This window comes from Mus caroli, unplaced genomic scaffold (genome assembly GCF_978045245.1).
Source record: "Mus caroli unplaced genomic scaffold, Mus_caroli_1 scaffold_2, whole genome shotgun sequence".
Taxonomy (NCBI): Eukaryota; Metazoa; Chordata; class Mammalia; order Rodentia; family Muridae; genus Mus; species Mus caroli.
In genome coordinates this window covers 142,719,810-142,735,427 of record NW_028227257.1, presented here as the reverse complement: position 1 = coordinate 142,735,427, position 15,618 = coordinate 142,719,810, and the positions used below count along the sequence as shown (strand labels likewise).

Genomic DNA, 15,618 nt, shown 5'->3' with positions numbered 1-15,618 from the left:
ACAGAGTGGACATGTCAAGACAGAAAACAAAGCATTCTAAACTCACAGTGTAGATCATCAGTTCTACTCATTCATCTTTTCAGGGCCAAAATTATATCTCTGAAGTTGTATGTCGTGTTTTTGTGTTACTAAGAGATCAAACTCTCAGGGCCTAATTCATGCTAGGCAAACATACTATCACTAAACTACACCTTGGTCCTGGCCCTTAGCATGAGACAATCTATAGATAGCTAAATGATCTCTCCTGGGGTCCTCTCTCAAAGCTGAAAGAAGGCCATTCTTAGCAGAATTGCATGGTCTCTGACAAGAGAACAGTGCTGTACCCAGAATTATCCAACCTCTTCTTAAACTCCAACTTACTATGATCATCCCAGGGATAACAGCACTGATGTCTTAAAGATGAGATGGTCTCCAATGTCACAATCCAACTTTCAGGAACAAGATTCATATCCAGTCTTGATCCCTTATGATTAGGGGCTGCTATCACCTTCCCTAAAATTGCTCTGCTATGAAACTGTATACCAAAAGCAACAGAAAACCTAAGATTGTAGTGGGATTTCAGCACTAAGATTACTAAACTGAACAGCCTGGCCTGGCCTGGCCATGCACATACTTGGGGGTTAAGGAAGAAGATCCTCTTATCTGAACAGTTGTGACTTAGTGCTAATTATCCAGATCCATAGTAAAACTAAAATATAAGTTTGGGTCAGATTTTTACACTGTGTGGGGGGGGGGGGTGTATGTGTTTACATGCATGCTGGTGCATGCACATAAACATGCCACAGCTTAAGCATGGAGGTCAAAGGACAACTTAAATAAGTTGGTTCTCTCCTTCCACCATGTAGGGATTGAATTCATGTCACTAGGCACCTTTTAAGCCATATCACCAACTCCAGATTTTTAATATAATTTTATATCCAAATGACCACTGCCTTCACAATCTAATAACTTTCATAAGTCAATGTACTTATTTTAATGTTAAGCTATTTTCAGAGTCCCCTCTGAAAATCTTCTTGAAAAACATTGTGATGTTGACTTGTTTCACCTTTTAGGAGAAATATAATGTGTACAACCTTCTAGAACATAATTCAGCATTGCACACTAAAGGTCCTAAGAATGTGCTCACCCTTTGACCAGGTAATTCAATTTCTAGAAATATGCTATAAAGAAATGCTAATACATGTGCATATAATGATGGTCATTATAATACTGTTTACAATAGCAAAAATATTTACACAACCTGTCTTAGAATAAAGTGACCAAATAATGATACATCTACATAAAAAACTGTAATAAAGCCATTAAAAATCATATCACAGATGTTCCCAAATTGTGATCCCTAAGCCAGCAGAGTTGGCATTGCCCAAAAAGTCTATAAGAAAACATAAATTATAAGCTTACAGCACTACCTAAACTCTGGACTTGGGGTCCAGCAGGCTGTGCTTTAACAAGTTCACCAAGTATCTGTCGTGTACATTATAGTTTTAGGATATGTCAGAATGATATTTAACAGCATTCTACTGAAATTATTTCTCCATTTTAAAATTTTTAAAAACCACTGTTATATAATGTTCCATCTCTTAAAAATAAAAAACTATTCACTACACAAACACATGCATATATGTACTCATAATAACACACAGGGATACTTCCACTATCTTAACTCTTACCATGACAACAAAGCACAAACAAATGTTTGAGTAAATCTATCACAAACTTCTTGCAAGTTATAATCCAAAATTCAGAAGCTGAATGCTGTGGACTCAGGTAACACAGTGACTTGGCTACTTAACCTCAAAAGACACGATGAGATTCAGACAAGAAGTGCATGACATGCATCAGGCTAAGTACATTTGTGATAACATATTCATTATCACCAAATTCTAGGACTAGCCTTAGAAACTATTTTCATTTTCTGTCTGTTTGACAAGTAATTGTCTAGTGCACGCTTACTTTAAATAGAAACTTAAAAGATTTTAAACAATAAATTTCTGTCAAACATATAGAATGAAAATGAGCATGAAAAGCAAAGAAGTGAATTTTCTGACTGGGTAGTAGGAAGGTCAGCAGGATGCCTCAGAAAGTAAAAGGGTTCGCCTTGCTTTCAGTGCAAATCTAACAACCTGAGTTTGACCTCCAGAAATTACCTTAGGGAAAATATGCAACTTGTCCTCTGCTCTTTACACATGCAACATGGCACACACCCCTTCCCCCAACAATAATAAAATAATCAACAATTTTAACAATTGAGTGTAAAAGTGATAAAACAAGAAGGGCAACAGCACACAGGGGCCCCAAGGCATTAGCTACTACAGTGCAGTATCTCCAAAGATATCACCAGCTAGTTTTATCACATGCCCCTTCTCTCATCAGACTAAGGACTTTACACCCCTTCTTCTTTAATAGGATGGACTCTGATTGGTTCTGAACAATAGAATGCAGAAGAAATCATACTGGGTCTCTTCTCAGCCTAAGCCATTAGCAACTGACAGTTTCTCTTTCTATCTTTTTAGAAACTTGATGCCATGGACTTCTGAATGAAGAAAGAACACATAGACTACTAGAGACCCACCAAGATGGTACTATTTACACATGCACCATGGCACACAAGAAGCACCCAAGTGGAACCATCTTAGACATACCAGCTTTTGATGAATAACTTACCCATCCAACACTGCATGGAATAGAACTGTCAAGGGAAGCCCCAAAAAACCACAAACAGGAAAAATTGTTAAACAATTATGTGAAGTCACCAAAGATTTTGTTGTTGTTGATGATGATGATGTTGTTGTTATTGTTGTTTTCCATACTTTATAGTGATAATCTTTTGCAGGTATAAATCAATTGAGTAGTACATTAGTATTGAATACTCAAAATATATATTGTGGGGCCGTAGTGGCCATGCCTTTAATTGGAGCACTTAGGAGGCAGAAGCAGTCCAATCTCTATGAGTTTGAGCCTTCCTGGTCTATAGAGTGAGTCCCAGGACAGCCAAAGCTACACAGAGAAATACAGTCTTGAAAAACAAAAGATAAAACATTTGTGATATATAGAGTATATATCACATTTATGGTACATATAGAAAATATTTTTCATATTTTCATATTTTGTTACAATGGCCTTGTACAATGAAGAAGCACAAGAAAGGGCATTTTGGAATACCCTGGATAGCATAGGCATTGTCTGCAAAGATATGCATGATAACAAACAAAGCCATCAGAGCAGGCAACCCTTCAGGAATGATATTTAAGTAACTTATCAAATTCTGCTGTGAATATTAATTTAGGTAATTTTCTATACTTTTCAATTAACTTGGTAATGTGTGGCTTACCTAGAAATACAATTCCTTTTAAATTCTTCAGGAAAAATATTCTCTTATATATAAACACATTGAAATATAGATAAAATAAGATTATTGGAAGTATCTCAATATTGAGAATTTTTTGTATTACATTCCATTTTTTCAAATTAAATTTCATTATAATTTTCCAATACAATACTTATTAAAAAATAACAGCTAACAAGAAATTATCATTTGGTTCTTACTCTAAGACAATAGCATCTGTTATTGATCAGTCTGCAATGTCTCATAAAACTCAGTAATAAGACATGAAAACTGGATTCTGTGACTTGGCCATATCTTTCTTTATGGTGGATTACAGAGAACTGTTTTATTTGAGCATTTGTCACTAACACCAACAAAACAGAGTAGCTATATGGAAAGGACTACTTAAGCTTTCATGAGCTCACCATCAAGTCTAAGAGTTCCAAACAAACTACTTAGCAGGCCTGCTCTCTGTGCCTTTTATAATTCACTGCTGTCTCCAGCTTTGTGAGGGACAGAACTCAGCTCCTTTCCCAACAATGCACAGAGGACAAGCACACAAAGTGACATCCCAGTGGACACAATAACACTGCAGCAACCACCACCAGCTCCAGCCCTGCCCTAGCTTCTATTATCATAATTTATGCATCCTTGGAGACTGTCTTATAAAACAATGATTAATACTGAGAAAGTCAACAGCATCAAAGGTTTTGAATTGACCACACTAGCTTTAAAAAAGAAAATCTTAGTTACACAAATGTTTATCAACTTAATATAAAACATTCACTAAAAAATGAAATTAGTTACAGAACTAACACAAAGGTAAATACTATTGTCTTAATCCTTAAATGCTTTGACTTCCTTTTGTATGGGTCTAGCTTTAGAGAACCTTGTGTATAATCTGGGTATTTGTGTATCTGTATAGCATCTGAGTTTATCAAACTAATAATACTTAAGACCAAAACCCTATGAAAAATGATAAAAGTTAATAAAAGCAATAATTTAAACTATTAGAGTTTCATTATGACAGATACAATATAATATTAACACCATCATCACATAGTATATATAAGACAGATGTCCCCACACTAAATTCAACAATACTGCAGATATGTTTTCAAGGTACTAGAAAGGAAAGTGCTGTGGCACATAAGCAAAAAAGTGAAAATTATTTTGGGTTAGAAATAGACTGTGTCTGTAAAAGAAGGTAAAGCAATTATTTCAAAAGACTTCATATATGGCATTTATAAGAAAGAAGGGTACTAGAGCAAGAGCAAAATTATATTTCTCTAGAAGCAAGCTTTAGCTCACTTCACTGCCCTAACTTAAACAGTGTTGTCCAAAGACTGCACTAGCCCATGCTATATGTAAGTCAAGAAAATGGGTTTCAAGTTGATTTTTATGCTATTACCCACATTTAAAAATGTGCTAAAATTCATTTAGATATAGTAAACTGCCAACTAGTGGGCCATAATCAACAGTTTCATATGTACAGGGGGAAATAAAGATGAAACCCCTGCCCAAAAAAGAAAAAAATCAGTAAACTCATGCCGTAAACCCCTGTAAGTTTCCATCTATGCTCCAATGTTACTCTCACACTAACCTCATAGAGCAAGTGATATTCATTTATCTATTCATCCCTTTAACCAATATTTACGAAGTATTTACTCAGTGTCAACTTCTGTGCTAAGCATTCAGAACAGCTCAGCCATAAACTGAATCCACATAAAGACATTAACTGGGAAGTAAATGCAAAAAAATGGAGATGCATAGCATGCCTTAGGAAAGTCTGTGGTCTCTCTGAAGGCTAGAGTCTTCCTGAAGAAGTTGTCACAGGGTCACAGACCTCAAGGATACAAAGAAATGGAATAAACAAAAGTAGGCAAAAACTGACTGTGCAGAGGGAACAGCAATGGCTAAGAAAGTAGCAGCTTTTCGAAGGAAACTTTTGTCAGATAAGATTTTTAAAAGATCAATATATCTCTCACTATACACTGGGGAGCTAGTAGTAGAATAAGGCTGAAGAAGGCTGCTGGTTCCAAACCATGCCTTCAAGGGCAAAATAAAGACTCTGGCTTTCATTCAGTTGTAAATGGGAGCCACAGATGTTTATCCAGGAGAGGAAAACAGTAGGGACTCTGTAGGAAACAAACTCAAATTGAGCAAGCAGGAAGCAGAGTTAGTAAAAAGCCCACAGCAGTGTGAGAAACAGTACAGCTAATGGCAATGGAGCTGGAAAGTACAAGCCTGAGACAGGACAGCATAGGCTGGAGGATGGAGGAAAGGGGCCTGAGGAAGATGATGATAATGTAGCTCACTCCCAGAATGCAGTACAAAAAACTTAAAACTGGGGTATAACTGGGCTCTTAAAATGTCTCCCAGTCTTGGTCCCCAGGTGGCAGAACTTTTAAGATGTGGAGCTTTGTAAAGAACTCAGGTCTTAAGGGTCTGAATCCTTCCTCTTTCTCTCTTCTGCAAATTGTTCCACCATATACTCCCACAATGTGCCACCTTGCCACAGTGCCACACAATTACAGATTGTAATCTTCAAAATTGTGAGCAAAAGGCCAGATATCTGGTTATGCTACTTAACACAAACAGAATATAGGAGGAGCGAAGTTTAGCTGAGTCTGAGGTGTTCATGAGGAGATCATTTCAGCAAGGAGATCAAAAGTCACTTGAAGTAGAAGTTCTTTAGAAAGTCAGTTGATTTGGATGGTGTTTTGCTGGGGTAAACACATGAAGGAGTGTTTTCCTGAAGCAGACACAGGTGAAAAGATGTTCTGCTAAAGCAAGAACACAGGTGAAAGGACATGTGATAAAGGATTCTTCGCTAACGACACGTATGTTTTGGTCCGCCTTACATTACATAATTGAGCTCCATTTGTCGGGACTCCACAGAAAATAATGCACCAAAAAGCTTCTGGTGGTGTGCTGCAGTTTGAGGCTGATTCCCAGGACTCAGGCTGATCGGCAGAGTGATATTAGCTGAGAGAGACGCATGTGCTAAGGCAAGACCCATGAAGGACACATAATCTTTGGAGGGGATAAACAGAACTCAATGGACAGCGGTGGAGGCTGAGCTTGTATTGCCTATAGAACTAGCTGTGCAACGCTTGTGGGTCTCGAGTCTTCCCTGATTTTTGCTTCCCTGTGAGAGGCACAGTGGAGAACTTCTCCTGGCATCCCTCAGGGTCCCTTTTGCTGACTTATGCCAAGGCTGAGGCCTGGCTGTCTCTGCTAGGTACTGCCACTGCTGCTGATTCATTCAGGTTTGCTCTCCTGACTACTGAACTGAACAGCTGATATATCCATAAAGTGGGAATAGATTCAGATTTAGATGATTCCTAAAAACTGAACTGCTAATTTTCTGACAACAAAGATAAGATTTGCTCCAAAGAAACTCTTTCTAGGGGAGGGAGAGATGGCTCAGCCGGTTAAGAGCAGTGACTGCTCTGCCATAAATTCTGAGTTCAAATCCCAGCAACCACACGGTGGCTCACAACCATGGGTAATGAGATCTGACACCCTCTTCTGGTGTGTCTGAAAACAGCTACAGTGTACTTATATATAATAAATAAATAAATCTTTAGACAGGAGCGAGAAGAGGTCCAGAGTTCAATTCCCAGCAACCACATGATGGCTCACAACCTCTGTACAGCTACAGTGTACTCATATACATAAAATAAATAAAAAAACCTTTAAAAAAAAAAGAAACCCTTTCTAAACAGGTCCACTTCCCCCATATCCTTTCTTTTTCACTATTCCTGGTGGGTAATGAGCCAAAAGAGAGATTAAAGCATTTAATAAACATCATTAAAAGTAAACTTTAAAAAAAATTAAAGTTACAGTCACTGGACACATCTAATAAATGGCTAAGACTGAACTGCAAACGAGCCACGTTTACATGGCACCACAATCAAAATTCTTTCACAACACCCAGGTCAGCACAGTGATTGCTATGGTAGTAAAGGGGAATCCCCACTGCAAAGGGTCACATTTACGGAAAACCCACATATGATGGCTCTTACAATAACTACTGAAGAGACTGAAGCCTGGAGGGGTAAGATGAATTACAGAGGCTGACGAAGTACTTACTATGTGGCAAGTCCTGTACTCAGGATAGCTCAGCAATAAAAAACAAGAGTCCACACAGGAAGACATTAAGTGGTAGAAGTACCAGAATTTAAAGTCAGTCTTCTCAGGGTCAGAACTTAAGTCCTCGACCTTGAGAGTGTCACATCTGAGTAGGAAGGCCAGTATCTGAGCTCTCAGGTGCTGGTCACTGGCAGACTCAAGTGCTTCTGAAAGCAGAGTGTTGCTCCATACATCTTTCAAGTAGGCTTTAGCACAAAGACTCAGAAGTTGTTTAATGAACACACTATGAATAAATTGTGTATTTCATTATTCTCTAATCAGTCTTCAGACTTGAAAATTATCAATGAGATACATAATATTTCTTTTACAATATATTTAAAGTGTTCTTTTTTAAACACTAGTAGCTTCAGAGCTGACAAGATTAAGAATGAAGGCAAAATATTGAAAGTTCTACCATGAATTTCTGTCTCAGCTGATATTTTCAGGAACTAATACATCTCAAGAAGGAGCTTTCTCCATGTGGTTAACTAATTAGAAAGAACACAAAGAGGCAAGCAAGACAGCTCAGCAGATAGAGCTCGCCCTTGGGTCTGAGCTCAATCCCTGGATCCCACCAGGTGGCAGAAGAGCCCCAACCAGTGAGGGTTGTCCACTGACCTCCACGTGCATACCATGACACAGGCGCAAAAACAAGTCAAATAAATAATACAAGTAGATTAGTAGGCACAAAGACCCAACAGTTTGCCCTTTGAAGGAATGAGATTTCAAGAGCAAAAAGCATTACTGATTTATCTTTTATAATTTTTTCTTAAAGCCAGAAAGAATAAAGAGAGTAGGAAGGCAATCCCAGGTATGTATTATAAGACAACCTAACAAAGAAACCTGGGCTCCATTTGCCAAATAAATACTTCCACTTTTTTTATTTGCATATTTGTTCGTTTGTTTGTTTGTTTGCTTGCTTGCTTGCTTGCTTGCTTGCTTGCTTGCTTGCTTGCTTGCTTGAGACAAGATCTATGTGGTCCTGGCTGGCCTGACCACTTTAAATAGACCAGGCTAATCTCAAACTCAGAGATCCACCTACCTCTGCATCCTGAGTTCTGGGATTAAAGGTTTATACCACCACACTTTGCCTCAACATCTTTAAGTGTACAAGAAGCAAGTGACCATATTTCATAGAATCTAAAATACCAGTGACAGAAAATGTTGGAGGCTTGGGCAGCTCAGTGGTGAAGTACTTGTTGCACATACATGAAGACCTGAGTTAGATTCACAGAACCCAAAGAACAAAACAGAGTGTGGGTGTGCTTGTAATTCCAACACGGAGGTAGAAAAGGCAGGCAGAGACAGGCAGACACAGATAGATAGACACACACACATACACAGAGAGAGAGAGAGAGAGAGAGAGAGAGAGAGAGAGAGAGAGAGAGAATAAAAGGCTTGCTTAGTCTCATTAGAAAACAAAAAAGCAGAAGTTAAATTTAGACACAACAATTTCTTACTGAGTAAAATTAACAAATAAAATTTAGAAAAGAATTTATATGCACTCTAATATAAACATAAAAATAAAAGCATTCCTAAAATGTCTTCATACTCCAAATCTCTGGTTTTCTGCACATACCAGGCTTTGCCACAGACAGCACTAGTGACACATTTTATATTTTAAAGCAACAACAGGAAAGATAAAAAACTCCACTATTGTCTCCAAGACTTTGTCCCAAGCTGCAAATGGTCGTCTGTGACAAAGGCTAAGCCTGTTAAGAGATTGTCAACAGAATCTTCAGTTGATGTTTTAGACTCACATTCACTTATCAATGATCCTAAAAAGTCAGTTTGCAGCTGTCCAATCATACTACCAGGACAGACAGACAAGTTTGCCCACGTTGAGGCAATAACCTCACAACATTGAACTGCCTGGCTCACAGCAATTTTAAGATTTTATCTATTGTAAGATGCTTCCCAATTTCCAACTAACTATAGGAGAAACGATGAATTTTATCTAATTCTCAATGAGTTCCTATGTGTAATGCCTTGACTAGAAAGAAAACTGTGGTCTGCTAGCATGAGTTTTCCGTGTTCTCTAAGAGGACAACAGCACCATAAATAAATAAATAAATGAATGAATAAATAAACAAACAAACAAACAAACAAACACAAATGGCCCATGCCAACTCTCATGCAAAGTTTTAAAATCCAAGAGATAGGCAATTCCTACATGAGGATTGTTTTAGCTCGGGTCTCTAAATGAGGGCTGAGCTGACAATGAGCACAGACAAAACCAAAAGATACATACCAAAAGGAAGTAATAAACTTGTTTTTCTTGACTACTAGGATTTCTAGAGTAGACCTTTCGGTTAGCTTTTTTCCCCCTTTTGTTTAGTTTATAAAGCAGCATAACACAGAGAAAGTTATCTAACACTGAAGATTCAAGGATAATCTATAGATTCTAAAATCATATTCTCACATGTATGACTGAGAAGGGTTTTTCTAACCTCTCTACATGTTCTCCTCCCCTACTCTTGTCCCCAACTCCCTCCTTTCCTTTAACTTCCTCCCAGCTACACTATCAAACCCTTCTTCACCCTACAGTCTCTTGGCACTTGAAGCCTCTCAATGCTCTCCTGAACATTTACACCTTTTACCTTTTGTCCCACTTACATGGTTCAAAGTACCACCTCCCCTGAGCTCCCATCTGGCTATTTGTCTTCTCCACTCTGCCCCATCTGTCCCCAGAATCCTGCAACTTTAACACAAGCATTTCACTACTGTCAGCTATAAGGTTCAAGCACCAACTATTCTGTCTTTGCTGGAAGCATATCAAAAGATATTTTGAGAATTCAAGAGCTCGGACTAGGAGGTGGTATTGTGACAAATGATTTTTTACTACTCAGGAACCCCTAGGTTCAAACCCTAGCACCACCACCAATAAAGAAGGAAGGAGGGATAGAACAAAGGAAGGAAAGATGGGAAAGAAGGAGGGGGAGAAGGAGGAAGGGAAGGAAATGGATTTGACTGGTGGACTGAGTAAAAAGGCTGGGACTACAGGTCAATGGCACGGAGCTTAACCTTGTACAAGCTTGCATGTACAACACCTTGGATTGATCCTTAGCATAATGAAAATTAAAATTTAAAAACTCCCCTCTCAAACTGTTGATGCTCCAAAGCAGTGCACAAACAGGCTGCAAATTAGAGTAACTATGGCAATGACTTCATGACTAGAAGCTGGGAGACAACTTCATAATTCTAGTAAAATTGATCAATCATATATCATGGAATAAAAATTATGTAATAAATATGCAGGCACATAAAGGTCTCCCCAAACTCTTGGTGAGATGGCTCAGCAGATAAAGTGCTTGTTATCAAGCCTGACAACCTGAATTTGATCTCCAGTATCCACATATCCACACATGGTAGAAGGAAAGAAACCTAGCTCTCTAATCTCTACACACATGTCCATATTCTCATTCTCTCTCTCTCTCTCTCTCTCTCTCTCTCTCTCTCTCTCTCTCACACACACACACACACACACACACGGGGAGGGGGGAGGAGGGAGAGGAAATACAAATAATCTTTTAATGTAATAAAAAATGGTTTTAGGTGCTCCCTTCGGCAGCACATATACTAAAATTGGAACGATACGGAGAAGATTAGCATGCCCCCTGCGCAAGGATGACACACAAATTCGTGAAGTGTTCCATATTTTTGAAAATTCACCCAAGAGGAGTAGACAGCAGGAAATAATCAAACTCAGGGGTGAAATCAACCAAGTGGAAACAAGAAGAACTATTCAAAGAATTAACCAAACCAGGAGTTGGTTCTTTGAGAAAATCAACAAGATAGATAAACACATAGCTAGACTAACTAGAGGGCACAGGGACAACATCCTAATTAACAAAATCAGAAATGAAAAGGGAGACATAACAACAGATCCTGAAGAAATCCAAAACACCATCAGATCCTTCTACAAAAGGCGGCTATACTCAACAAAACTGGAAAACCTGGACAAAATGGACAAATTTCTACACAGATACCAGGTACCAAAGTAAAACCAGGATCAAGTTAACTATTTAAACAGTCCCATATCCCCAAAAGAAATAGAAGCAGTCATTAATGGTCTCCCAACCAAAAAAATCCCAGGACCAGATGGGTTTAGTGCAGAGTTCTAGCAGACCTTCAAAGAAGATCTAATTCCAGTTCTGCACAAACTATTCCACAAAATAGAAGTAGAAGGAACTCTACCCAACTCATTCTATGAAGCCACAATTACTCTGATACCTAAGCCACAGAAAGATCCAACAAATATAGAGAACTTCAGAACAATTTCCCTTATGAATATAGATGCAAAAATACTCAATAAAATTCTCGCTAACCGAATCCAAGAACACATTAAAGCAATAATCCATCCTGACCAAGTAGGTTTTATTCCAGGGATGCAGGGATGGTTTAATATACGGAAATCCATCAACGTAATCCATTATATAAACAAACTCAAAAGACAAAAACCACATGATCATCTTGTTAGATGCAAAAAAAGCATTCGACAACATCCAACACCCATTCATGATAAAAGTCTTGGAAAGATCAGGAATTCAAGGCCCATACCTAAACATGATAAAAGCAATCTACAGCAAACCAGTAGCCAACATCAAAGTAAATGGTGAGAAGCTTGAAGCAATCCCTCTAAAATCAGGGACTAGACAAGGCTGTCCACTCTCTCCATACCTATTCAACATTGTACTTGAAGTCCTAGCCAGAGCAATTCGACAACAAAAGGAGATCAAGGGGATACAAATTAGAAAAGATAAAGTCAAAATATCACTTTTTGCAGATGATATGATAGTATATATAAGTGACCCTAAAAATTCCACCAGAGAACTCCTAAACCTGAGAAACAGCTTCGGTGAAGTAGCTGGATATAAAATTAACTCAAACAAGTCAATGGCCTTTCTCTACACAAAGAATAAACAGGCTGAGAAAGAAATTAGGGAAACAACACCCTTCTCAATAGTCACAAATAATATAAAATATCTTGGCATGACTCTAACTAAGGAAGTGAAAGATCTGTATAATAAAAACTTCAAGTCTCTGAAGAAAGAAATTAAAGAAGATCTCAGAAGATGGAAAGATCTCCCATGCTCATGGACTGGCAGGATCAACATTGTAAAAATGGCTATCTTGCCAAAAGCAATCTACAGATTCAATGCAATCCCCATCAAAATTCCAACTCAATTCTTCAACGAATTAGAAAGAGCAATCTGCAAATTCAACTGGAATAACAAAAAACCTAGGATAGCAAAAGCTCTTCTTAAGGATAAAAGAACCTCTGGTGGAATCACCATGCCTGACCTAAAGCTTTACTACAGAGCAATTGTGAAAAAAACTGCATGGTACTGGTATAGTGACAGACAAGTAGACCAATGGAATAGAATTGAAGACCCAGAAATGAACCCACACACCTATGGTCACTTGATCTTCGACAAGGGAGCTAAAACCATCCAGTGGAAGAAAGAGAGCATTTTCAACAAATGGTGCTGGCACAACTGGTGGTTATCATGTAGAAGAATGCGAATCGATCCATTCCTATCTCTTTGTACTAAGGTCAAATCTAAGTGGATCAAGGAACTTCACATAAAACCAGAGACACTGAAACTTATAGAGGAGAAAGTGGGGAAAAGCCTTGAAGATATGGGCACAGGGGAAAAATTCCTGAATAGAACAGCAATGGCTTGTGCTGTCAGATTGAGAATTGACAAATGGGACCTCATGAAACTGCAAAGCTTCTGCAAGGCAAAAGACACCATCAATAAGACAAAAAGGCTACCAATAGATTGGGAAAGGATCTTTACCTATCCTAAATCAGATAGGGGACTAATATCCAATATATATAAAGAACTCAAGAAGGTGGACTCCAGAAAATCAAATAACCCCATTAAAAAATGGGGCTCAGAACTGAACAAAGAATTCTCACCTGAGGAATACCGAAAGGCAGAGAAGCACCTGAAAAAATGTTCAACATCTTTAATCATCAGGGAAATGAAAATCAAAACAACCCTGAGATTCCACCTCACACCAGTCAGAATGGCTAAGATCAAAAATTCAGGTGACAGCAGATGCTGGTGAGGATGTGGAGAAAGAGGAACACTCCTCCATTGCTGGTGGGATTGCAAGCTTGTACAACCACTCTGGAAATCATTCTGGTGGTTCATTAGAAAATTGGACATAGTACTACCGGAGGATCCAGCAATACCTCTCCTGGGCATATATCCAGAAGATGTCCCAACCGGTAAGAAGGACACATGCTCCACTATGTTCATAGCAGCCTTATTTATAATAGCCAGAAGCTGGCAAGAACCCAGATGCCCTTCAACAGAGGAATGGATACAAAAAAATGTGATACATTTACACAATGGAGTACTACTCAGCTATTAAAATGAATGAATTTATGAAATTCCTAGGCAAATGGATGGACCTGGAGGGCATTATCCTGAGTGAGGTAACACAATCACAAAGGAACTCACACAATATGTACTCACTGATAAGTGTATATTAGCCCAAAACTTAGGATACCCAAGATAGAAGATACAATTTGCTAAACGCATGAAACTCAAGAAGTTCATGGACACTGTGCCCCTTCTTAGAATTGGGAACAAAACACCCATGGAAGGAGTTACAGAGACAAAGTTTGGAGCTGTGATGAAAGGATGGACCATCTAGAGACTGCCATATCTAGGGATCCATCCCATAATCAGCTTCCAAACGCTGACACCATTGCATACACTAGCAAGATTTTGCTGAAAGGACCCAGATATATCTGTCTCTTTTGAGACTATGCCGGGGCCTAACAAACACAGAAGTGGATGCTCACAGTCAGCTATTGGATGGATCACAGGGCTCCCAATGGATGAGCTAGAGAAAGTACCCAAGGAGCTAAAGGGATCTGCAACCCTATAGGTGGAACAACATGATGAACTAACCAGTACCCCGGAGCTCTTGACTCTAGCTGCATATGTATTAAAAGATGGCCTAGTCGGCCATCACTGGAAAGAGAGGCCCATTGGACAGGCAAACTTTATATGCCCCAGTACAGGAGAACGCCAGGGCCAAAAAAATGGGAATGGGTGGGTAGGGAAGTGGGGGGGAGGGTATGGGGGTCTTTTGGGATAGCATTGGAAATGTAATTGAGGAAAATACGTAATAAAAAATATTAAAAATTTTTTAAAAATGGTTTTAAACATTGTAAAAAAAATCTCTTATAATTCATGCCAAATACTAGAAAAGAAGATTTGGGCATAGAACACAGGAGACTAAGGCAGGAGATTTGTCATGAATTCAAAGCTATCTGAGCTACACAGTCAGTACCAACACAGACAAGTATACATAATAAGACACTATCTCAAAAGAAAAAGTTAGAAAGAGAGAAAAAGAAATATTTCCATGACTCAACAAATTATTACAAGAGAATTCACACACAATTATTCATAAATATAAATTACAGGTTTTCAAAATCTATATTACACAGAAACACCCACATGATGCCCTCTTTGGCCTCTATCACTCTTATATTTACTGTGTACCTGCCATAAAATGAAAGAATACTGTTATCTCAAAGCCCAAACTCAGAAAGAGAAGGCTCAAATCAGGGTGCCTAAAAAAATAGATTTTCTTATGACCTTTGGGCAATTCGATTAACCATTTAGGTATTAGTTGTTTTATAAGGAATTGAGATAATATTATCTTTCTCATAGAATGAGTGTTAATTCTAGCTAGATTTCCATTCCCAGTGAAGAGAAACCATGATTTATATTGGTATTAACATTTCTAAAAATAGAACAAATGAATAAAGAAAAAACTGTTCAAGAATAGCAAAGCATTTTTAAGTGTAAAATCCTATAAAGCCAGAAAAGAATCTACCAAAAAAAGGTAAAAAGACAAAACTTTATTTAATAAGGTCCAAAATATAGGAGGTCCCAGTGGTCACTCAAAGTTTTGGTTGCTCAAAATTATGAGAGAGACAAAATGGAAACACACAAACCTCAGAGATGGCTTATCTATAAATTCCTGAGAAGAGAGGGAGGAGAAAGGTAGGGAGGGTGAAGGGAAGGAGAAGGCAAAATAAGGGTGGGAGAAAAGGAGTGGGGAGTAAAAGGGGAATTGGAAAAGGGAGATAGAGAGATGGAAGCAGGAGATAAAAGTGGGAG

The 15,618-nt window shown here is 38.3% G+C and overlaps 1 protein-coding gene and 1 non-coding gene across 9 annotated transcripts in view; one reads left to right on the top strand and one right to left on the bottom strand.

Moving 5' to 3' along the window:
* Positions 1-15,618, bottom strand: part of Dennd1a (DENN domain containing 1A) — a 500,745-nt gene that overhangs the window by 372,821 nt on the left and 112,306 nt on the right. The window lies entirely within an intron of this gene.
* LOC147005934 (U6 spliceosomal RNA) lies at positions 11,018-11,124 on the top strand. The gene has a single exon (XR_015046589.1). It is a non-coding gene; the product is annotated as a U6 spliceosomal RNA (small nuclear RNA).